Here is a 10,512-nt window from a genome sequence, read left to right as displayed (position 1 = left end):
GAGTGACCCAGACCTCACATCTCAAAACTCAAACTTTCTCTCTCTCTCTCTCACACACACACACACAGAATGCAGGAATACAGGTATTTCTGTACACTCTAAAAAATGTCTGTAGATTTTACGGTGAAAAACTGCTAAACCATGACAGTAAAAGTCCGTAAAATGATAAATTCAGTTTCAGTAACAATGAAACATCGTAAATGTATCAGCCAAAATTATTTTTATAATAATATTATAAGTCATCACTGTAATTTTTGCATTTATCTTTTGTAAAAAATACTTTTCCTAACTGTTAAATGTACTAAACACCAAAAGAAATAGACTGTAATATTTAATGGTAAAATCTCAAACTTTCTCTCTCTCTCTCTCACACACACACACACACACACACACACACACACACACACACACACATTCTTGTACTTCTATCTTTGTGGGGACCCTCATTGGAACAGTGAATTCCCTTGCAAGGTTATAATAGTTTTGGATTTTTCATTAGTTTTAGTTTTAATTTCATTGGGATTTTTTGTTTTCAAATTCAGTTAGTTTTTTAAATGCTTTAGTTTTAGTTTAGTTTTTATTAGTTTTAGTTTTTTGTAATGGGGTATTTGTTGGGTGGGAGATTAAAAGAGGTCACAGCAAATTTTGCCTTTATTTCCTTTGTCTGATCCATCTTCATTATGTATGAAAAAAGTTGATAAAGGCAAAAACGAAGGACATTTTCACTATCATTTTAGTTAGTTTTAGTAACCTTAACCCTTGAAACAAAGTCTGAAATCTCAAAAAAGCCTTTCAAGAAGTGAGGACCAGCTGAAACGTCCTCACTTTGCAAAATGTCCTCACTCTGTTGGTTAAAAACGTATTCCGGTCCTCACTATGTAGGAAGTACAACAACACACACACACACACACACACGCATGTAAACAAGAGACCAGCAAGGCTCAGAATAGCAAGCTGCGGGGTGAGTGAGTTATGTAAGATCTCTTTATTTGGCTGTAATTGGAAATAATGTGCCTTACAGAGTAAATAACACTTTTTAGTGTTTATGTTGTGATGTGTATGTGTGAAAGGCATACAGCATAGCGTGTGCCAACTCCCTTTGTTTCTGTATCCATAACAATGTCCAAGCACCCAGTCCTTAATTTGTGCTTCTCAACAAACCAAGACAAGAACTGCTTTGAGCAGTACCTATATTTAAACTCTGGATAGGAAGTGGGTCTGTATCTGCTTCCTGTTCCAGTATTGTTTCTCCCTCGGGATTGGTAGATTGGGATTGTTCACCCTGACAATTGGGCTGCAGTGGGCATTGTTGCATTGTTTGGTCCCAGCTCCCCTGTGTTCTGCTGACCCCGCGTCACGGCCGCTCCATCAAAGCCCAGTGAAGGATTAGAGAAGTGGGCAAAGTGCCAGATGAGCGGCTGGAGTCAATTAAGAGGGCTGGTACCACTTATAGCCTGCAGAGTGTGTGTGTGTGTGTGTGTGTGAGGTGGGGTGGGGCACGTACAAGGCATGCTTGGCCATGTTTATTTGGTGGTCTCTCTTCAGCTATTGTTTGTCAAGATGAATTACAGGTAGATTTTTAACACTACACTCTATGAACATTTTAGCATCTTTCAGCTTGTTTTACATCAAACAACTTGGTAACGCTTTATTATAAGGTCCTTAATAACCATTAATTAACAAGTTAAGGCTTTTAGGTTTTATTTATTTGCACAGTTAGAATTACATAAAATGACAAAGATAACATATAATGTAAAGTGCAGGGAGAGGCAGAAAACCCACATGGGCTTATTTAACCCTATAAAGCCAAGTGTATCATATTTGATACACAAGTTTTTGAGACCTATACATCATCAGTGTGATATTTTTTTCCTGAAAAACCTTCTTTTCTTCATGTGTTGAAGAAAAAAAAACTGAGCAACAAATTGCACAAAAATACAAGATATAGCAAAATCGATACGCAGGTTCCACTGGTGGATCATTCACTGCTGCGTGAAAACTTCATATCAGCAGATGTATGATGTTGTGTTATATGGAAAAAAATATTTTGCATTTTGCAGGAAAATGTTAAAAGAAAGTAAAGTCTTAAAAGGTTAAAAATGTTGGGTTTTATATGTTTTTGTTAGTTCAAGAAAAACAAATTGTGAGCAACAAATTGCACAAAAAGAACTGATGTATCAAATATGATACAAATTAAAATCATATACGCCTATTGTTTTTAGATTTTTTTTAAATGATCTGTCAGCAGGTTCAATAAACAAAAAATAGAATTTTCTGGCAATTATTTAATGGTTCAGGCTTTATAGGGTTAAAGCCTCCACCTAAAATGTCATAGTTATTAGAAATAAATAAACTGATAATAGAAAAAACAAATGTATAACATCAACAAGTTATAATGACAATAACAAAAACAACTAGAAAATTTCCTCTGGGGAAATTCTGAAAGGGCCACGGGGGCTACTGCCGGTGTGTGTACACTATGATGAGATTCTTCAGAGATTTCAAACTATGCCCTTTAACCTCAAAAAGTGTGTGTGTGTGTGTGTGTGTGTGTGTGTGTGTGTGTGTGTGTGTGAGTGTAGCGAAAATCGCATAAAGTTACCTGTGTGTGTGTTTGTCTGTGTAATTAAAATCACATAAAGTTACCTGTGTGTGTGTGTGTGTGTGTGTGTGTGTGCGCGCACGCGTGTTTGAAGCATGTGTATGCATGTGTGAGGAGTGTGCGTGCTTACGCGCGCGTGTGTGTGTGTGTATCTGTAACTGTAATCACATCAAAGATCAAAGGCAATCAGATCAAAGCAATCAACAGAATTAACTGGCACCTGTGACAGCAGAGTGACAGACTGAATATTCTGGCCTCGAACAGAAAGCATTTTTGGCAAAACCATAATACCTATCATTGATCCGACTTCACTTTGAGTTCTTACCAACAACGGTAATGCTTTATATTAAGGTCCTTGTAATAACCATTAATTAACAAGTAATAAGGCCCTTGTAAGTCCTTACAAAATGCTTATTAACATTACTGTGTGTTTATAAGCTTATAAACATACAACTTACATCCAGGACCTTGTCAAACTCTACACCCCTGCCCGTCCTCTCCGCTCTGCATCAGCCAAAAAGCTGGCGACTCCCACCCTGCGTGGGTCAACTCGCCTCAAAACCTCTTCCAGACTTTTCTCTGTCTTGGCTCCCAAATGGTGGAACGAGCTCCCCACCGACATCAGGACCTCAGACAGCCTGGACATCTTCCACTGCAGGCTGAAGACCTATCTCTTCCAACAATACCTTGGTTAAGTCATGGTCACCTAACACATAAATGTATTAAAAAAAAAAACATTAACATATAGCACTCCTGCAGCAATGACAGTTAGCTCTTAAAGTTATGTACTTACTTGATTCCTGTGGTCTATGTCTAGTACCATCAGGTTGAATGCACTTATTGTAAGTCGCTTTGGACAAAAGTGTCTGCTAAATGACATGTAATGTAATGTAATGTAATATATTACAGTATATTTTTGTCACAAACACGGTGCCAGTGTATTTTACAGTGGAGTAATGTATTTTTTTGTTTTCAAATATTGTTTTGGGTGATTTATACATTTATGGTATTTCATTGTTACCAAAACTGAATTAACCCATTTATCATTTTACGGTCTTGCGTCTTGCATTTTGCTGTCATGGTTAGCAGTTTTTCACCGTAAAATCTGCAGACATTTCTTACAGTGTAGAGCGGTTGCCCATTGATCATAAGGTTGGTGGTTTGATCCCTGACCATGGCAGCTTTTATCCAACTGCAATAACCACCCTCAATACTGGAAAAAAAACGATAATATTGCACTGCATTCACATCGATGGCTCAACACACTTGAGATATGTTCTGTACTGTTGTTTGTCTTGACTGTGTGTTCATGCTGTTTTTTGTTTTTTTTCCTGTGCGACTATGCATGTATGTCTGGGTGTGTTTATGTGTTTGTCTAAACTCTGTATTTTGAATTGTACATATTTCTCTTTTTATATTCATATTTTTATAGACTGTTAAATGTTGCACTTACTGGAGAGCACTTTGAATTTCGTTGTACATGTGACAATGACAAATAAAGACCTATTCTATTCTATTCTATTCTAATGTCGAAGTATCTTTCCCCAAGTGGCTCCCAATACTGCGTTCATCGGTGTGTGAATGAATTCCCACTGGTGGCAGGTGGCACCAGCGTGCCACCAGTATGAATGTGTGTGTGAACAGGTGAATGAGTGCAGTCTGTAGTGTACAGTGCTTTGGATAAAAGCGCTATATAATTGCATTCCATTTAACTTTTGGACTGGAAGCTTCTTTGCTGTGATTTCCTCATTTTGCATCACAAACATGGACTCAGGGCTGAGTGGGCGTGCACATTTCAAAAACAGAACACGGATGTTGTCGGACTTTAGGTGATAATTTAACAATGTTTTCAACATGTTCTGCTGCCCCTCGAGTGGCCACATAACAACAACAACAACAACAAACTAGAAAATTTCCTTTGGGGAAATTTTGAAAGGGCCACGGGGGCAACTGCCGGTGTGTGTACACTATGATGAGATTCTTCAGAGATTTAAAACTATGCCCTTTAACCTCAAAGTGTGTGTGTGTGTGTGTGTGTTTGTTTGTTTTTACTCTTCCTGTAAGTCGCTTTGGATAAAAGCGTCTGCTAAATGTAAATGTAAATGTGTGTGTGTGTGTGTGTGTGTGTGTGTGTAATTAAAATCACATAAAGTTACTGTGTGTGTGTGTGCGTGCGTGCGTGTGTTTGAAGCATGTGTATGCATGTGTGAGGAGTGTGCGTGCTTACGCGCATGTGTGTGTGTGTATCTGTAACTGTAATCACATCAAAGATCAAAGGCAATCAGATCAAAGCAATCAACAGAATTAACTGACACCTTTGCCGGCACAGTGACAGCAGAGGTGGACAGAGTGAAATTTCTGGCCTCGAACAGAAAGCATTTTTGGCAAAACCATAATACCTATCATTGATCCGACTTCACTTTGAGCGTCCTGAGTTCTTCCTGAACGTCTACATATGTTTTTTTTTAAAGAAAAATGAAAAAATAGCTTTGTTAGAGCGATCTAAAAAAACTGTTTTTTTCCCCCTTTTTCCGAAATCTTCCTGCGTTTTTAATATGGGAGCCAATGAGGCTGTTGGTGGTGTTGGTGGCGCATCTTTGCGTCGTACGCCCAAACTATAACTCTGACAGCTTTACCAGAGGATTGTGAGTGAGAAGACAAATTTTCCTACATTTCTATGTATAAATTATTTCTGTAGAGTGGAATTTGCGGCCTGGAGCGCAGTTTTCAAATTTATTTTTTGACAGTTTTACCTCTCCCTCTACACTCTGAGCGATGACATCACACACTCTGACACGAACATTCCGTGCAATACACACCCATTATAATCTCAGAATTTCTCCAAAAATGATCATGGTCATTGAACAGGGATTGATAAAAAACTATATGACCTATCGAAACGTGGATTAATACACCGATACACAAGACTTGTGTCTACTGTTTAAAGTTTAAATGGAGTCTCTAGGTGAAATTATGCCGTAGAAGCAGACGTTTAAAAATCTCCAATTATTCAAGTATCGTGATTATCAGTTAAAAATAATGAAAGAGGGGCTTAAGACTTCATTCAATCATTGCTTTTTAATTTGAAGAGAATTTTATTTTTTACAGGAAGGGGACATTTCTGAGTTATAGTTAGTAGTATAGCAGGTAAAGCCCAAAGTATGCTACAACCTAAACCTAAAGTATGGTTTATATCAATTATATCAAATTCATCTGCGGTCAACCAATTAAGTCAGCAACTATATTATGCATCCTGGTTGTCAGAGAAGTTTAGAAAACATTTTTCATTATTTAAATCTGTGAAAAAATGTATTTACATCGGCTTCCCCTACAACTATTTATATGTTTATATTTAAGCTTCTTGTGTGAGAATAAGTCTGATACCTGTATTCCTGTATTCCTGTATTCTGTGTGTGTGTGTGTGTGTGTTTAATAGGGGATGTGTGCCCCTCCAGCAGGCAGACAGCTCTATTGTTATTGCAGCAAAGGGAACAGCGTCTCCGGCCTGTCCACTCAGGATGTTGGACTGGACCTCCTTAAAAATAAAAAAAAGGAACAGCCAGCATCACCCGCACCCATTATCCCCATCATCCAGCCAGAACAATGGAGCCCTCCTCCTTTCCCAGGAGCCTCTGTGCTCGGTTCCCACAGTACTGTCCAGTTCTGGGCCATTGTTAGCCAGTGACCTGTCCTCTGATTGTTCCCAGGAGGACACACACACCTAACCTAAACACAGCACACTTCTTGTTAACTCTCAGGATAATCTACTCGGAGCTCTGCCTCTGCTCTGTCTTTTTTTTTTTTTTATCATTTTGTGGTCAGTTTGTGTCCTTTTTTGGTAATTTTGTTTCTTTTTTGGGCCATTTTGTGTCTTTTTTTGGGGTAATTTTGTGTCTTTTTTGGTAATTTTGTGTCTTTTGGTCATTTTGTGTCTTTTTTGGTAATTTTGTGTCTTTTGGTAATTTTGTGTCTTTTTTTTGGTAATTTTGTTTCTTTTTTTGTCGATTTGTGTCTTTTTTTTGTCTTTTTTGGTCGATTTGTGTCTTTTTTTTAATCATTTTGTGGTCAGTTTGTGTCTTTTTTAGTCATTTTGTGTCTTTTTTTGGTCATTTTGTTTCTTTTTTGGGCCATTTTGTGTCTTTTTTTTGGGTAATTTTGTGGTTTTTTTGTAATTTTGTTTCTTTTTTGGGCCATTTTGTGTCTTTTTTAAATCATTTTGTGTCTTTTTTTGGTCATTTTGTTTCTTTTTGGGCCATTTTGTGTCTTTTTTTTGGTAATTTTGTGTCTTTTTTGGTAATTTTGTGTCTTTTGGTAATTTTGTGTCTTTTGGTAATTTTGTGTCTTTTTAGTCATTTTGTGTCTTTTTTTTAATCATTTTGTGTCTTTTTTTTGTAATTTTGTGTCTTTTTTGGTAATTTTGTGTCTTTTGGTCAATTTAGTCATTTTGTGTCTTTTTTTGGTCATTTTGTGTCTTTTTAGTCATTTTGTGTCTTTTTTTGGTCATTTTGTGTCTTTTTTAGTCATTTTGTGTCTTTTTTTGGTCATTTTGGTCATTTTGTGTCTTTTTTGGTAATTTTGGACATTTTGTGTCTTTTTTTGGCCATTTTGTGTCTTTTTTGGTCAATTTGGTTCTTTTTTGGGTAATTTTGTGTCTTTTCTGACAAATGCCAAAGTAGCAAGTTATTTCTTTACAAGGAGTCTCTGGCTTGAAGCTGACTGTTTTTAGTTGTTGTCTGCTTCATTATTTGTCCAAAAAAATACGTCGTATCAACTGAGTTTGAGGTTCCCACAGTACTGTCCAGTTCTGGGCCATTGTTAGTCAGCGACCTGTCCTCTGATTGTTCCCAGGAGGACACACACACACACACACACACACCTAACCTAAACACAGCACACTTCTTGTTAACTCTCAGGATAATCTGCCTCTCCATCCTCGCTAGTTTCAGATGGAAACTTACTGCAGCTTGAAGTAATTGCGTCTCTGAACATGCACAAACAGGGGTCAGCAGAATGGAGCCGGTCATTCTGCTGATAGCAAACTTAAAGAGGGGAGAACAAGCTGATGGCTGCCGATAGCCTCCATCCACCACTCTGCTGCCAATGTAAACCTGGGCCTCATCATCTCTCTACATTCACTAGCTGGCAGGCTAACGTAGTGGAACTTCTCCTGGCAAATTGTAAAGGTTATCATCCATTAAGAGAGCTCCCGGGGCGCGGGAGAGTCGGACCTTTCTGTTTATTATTTAACACAGGAAAGGCTGCGGGACTGGAGTTAAAGTGTCAACAAAATAATCATTAGAGCTCTCTCTAAGTGCATGTGAGTTATCATGTGCTGCATTTAAAAAGCTTCATAAAGTTTTCTCATTTTGTAGCGCTTTACGACGCCACTAACTTTTCCGTCTTCAATCGATGGTGGGTTCTTATTAAAGTCTTTGTTCCCTGACCACAGCACTGCTCTTGGTTTATTAATGAGGATAATAAAGATTTTCTCCATTGAAAATGTGGAAACTTCTCCTCTTTCTGCCTCGAAAAAGGAGATCAAAGGTCATATTGGGTACAGGCAACATCACAGCAGTGCTGAGCGACAGTGCTTTATATTTTCTCATCATTATATTATTCCTAATAAGCATTCCGTATTATTAATCATGACTTATATTTATCATGCAGGGAAAGTCACCAGGGGAAGAAGGTGAATCATTGTTTGTGTTGGCGACTATATAAATCATGACACTACTGATAGATTGTGAGATAAAGAGAGGAACGCCCTTAAAAGGCTAAAAAGAAATGTGGCCTCATGTTCTTCTGGTGATGCCTGAGTTACATGGAATGTTTGCACAGAACTGAATGTTGGAGCTCTTTAGTGCAGCTGTTCTCAACCTTGGGGTCGGGACCCCAATTAGGGTCGCAAGATGATTTCTGGGGGTCGCCAAATCATTTTGGAAGTCAGCTCTGTCTCCACTGTGTTAAAGTGTTCATGTGTTTTAGTGTTTTTGGTCACTTAATGTCTTTTTTTTGTTGTTGTCATTTTGTGTCTTTTATTTTCATTTTGTGGTCAATCTTTCACAATCAAGTGGGATCAGATATTTGTTCAGACCTGAATGTGAAACAATGCTGCTGAATCATAAGTGACAAAAACTGAAAATTTGAATTTTATTTATTAGAGAATTTCATCAGTTCCTGCTACTGATTTTTTGGTCATTTTGTGTCTTTTTTTTATGATTTTATGGTCAGTTTGTGTCTTTTTTTAGTCATTTTGTGTCTTTTTTTGGTCATTTTGTTTCTTTTTTTGGTAATTTTGTGTCTTTTGGTCATTTTTTAGCATATATAAAAAATATTTCCTTGACACAGGCCTGGAATGATTTTCTGCATTAAACTTGTTGCACTGCAAAAAACAACAAGTTGTATTTCACTTGATTTGATGCATTAAAAGTATTTTTTTTACTTTTTTTATTCAGAGGGTTTATTTCCCATCTTTTGGTATGTGTTTGCTATGTATTGTAATTTTTGTCATAATTGTTATCACCTTTTCCTACACTATCATTTATCTTTGGGTAAAAGCATCTGCTAAATGACAAATCTTTGAGGCATGTTCATTCTGTCTATGTTGGTATTGTAAAGCACTTTAAAATGCATTTCCTGTAAAAAAAAAAATTTGATCTGACCTGATTAAGGACAGCTGCAGGTACATTTTTGAACTGGCTTCAAATCCCTTAAAATACCAGACTTTGAGGATATTTTCTCATCATGTCATACATTCCAGACAAACAACACAGAATTGTCTAAAGGTGAGTGAGTTTGCAGTTTTCCCATTTATCATTGCTTTGTCAAACATGTTCCCTCGAAAATAATTTCCTTCTTGGAGCTGAATGAGCAGATTCATTACTTCCTTCCTTTGTCTTTGATGTTCCTTTCTGTCCTTGGCAGCAGCATTGTTTCACTATCAAGTGGATCAGATATTTGTTCAGACCTGAATGTGAAACAACGCTGCTGAATCATAAGTGACAAAAACTGAAAATTTGAATTTTATTTGTTAGAGAATTTCATCAGTTCCTGCTACTGATTTTTTGGTCATTTTGTGTCTTTTTTGGTCATTTTGTGTCTTTTTTTTAAATCATTTTGTGGTCAGTTTGTGTCTTTTTTAGTCATTTTGTGGGGTTTTTTATTATTTTGTGGTCAGTTTGTGTCTTTTTTAGTCATTTTGTGGGTTTTTTTTGGTCATTTTGTTTCTTTTTTGGTCATTTTGTGTCTTTTTTTATTATTTTGTGGTCAGTTTGTGTCTTTTTTAGTCATTTTGTGTTTTTTTTTTGGTCATTTTGTTTCTTTTTTGGGCCATTTTGTGTGTTTTTTTGGTCATTTTGTTTCTTTTTTGGGTCATTTTGTGTCTTTTTTTATTATTTTGTGGTCAGTTTGTGTCTTTTTTAGTCATTTTGTGTTTTTTTTTTGGTCATTTTGTTTCTTTTTTGGGCCATTTTGTGTGTTTTTTTGGTCATTTTGTTTCTTTTTTGGGTCATTTTGTGTCTTTTTTTAATCATTTTGTGGTCAGTTTGTGTCTTTTTTAGTCATTTTGTGGGTTTTTTTTTGGTAATTTTGTTTCTTTTTTGGTCATTTTTTATTATTTTGTGGTCAGTTTGTGTCTTTTTTAGTCATTTTGTGTTTTTTTTTGGTCATTTTGTTTCTTTTTTGGGCCATTTTGTGTGGTTTTTTTGGTCATTTTGTGTCTTTTTTTTGGTCATTTTGTGTCTTTTTTGGTCATTTTGTGTCTTTTTTTATTATTTTGTGGTCAGTTTGTGTCTTTTTTAGTCATTTTGTGTTTTTTTTTGGTCATTTTGTTTCTTTTTTGGGCCATTTTGTGTGGTTTTTTTGGTCATTTTGTGTCTTTTTTGGTCATTTTGTGTCTTTTTTTTATCATT

This window comes from Centropristis striata, chromosome 14 (assembly GCF_030273125.1).
Source record: "Centropristis striata isolate RG_2023a ecotype Rhode Island chromosome 14, C.striata_1.0, whole genome shotgun sequence".
In the NCBI taxonomy this organism is placed as follows: domain Eukaryota; kingdom Metazoa; phylum Chordata; class Actinopteri; order Perciformes; family Serranidae; genus Centropristis; species Centropristis striata.
This window is presented reverse-complemented; position numbering follows the sequence as displayed.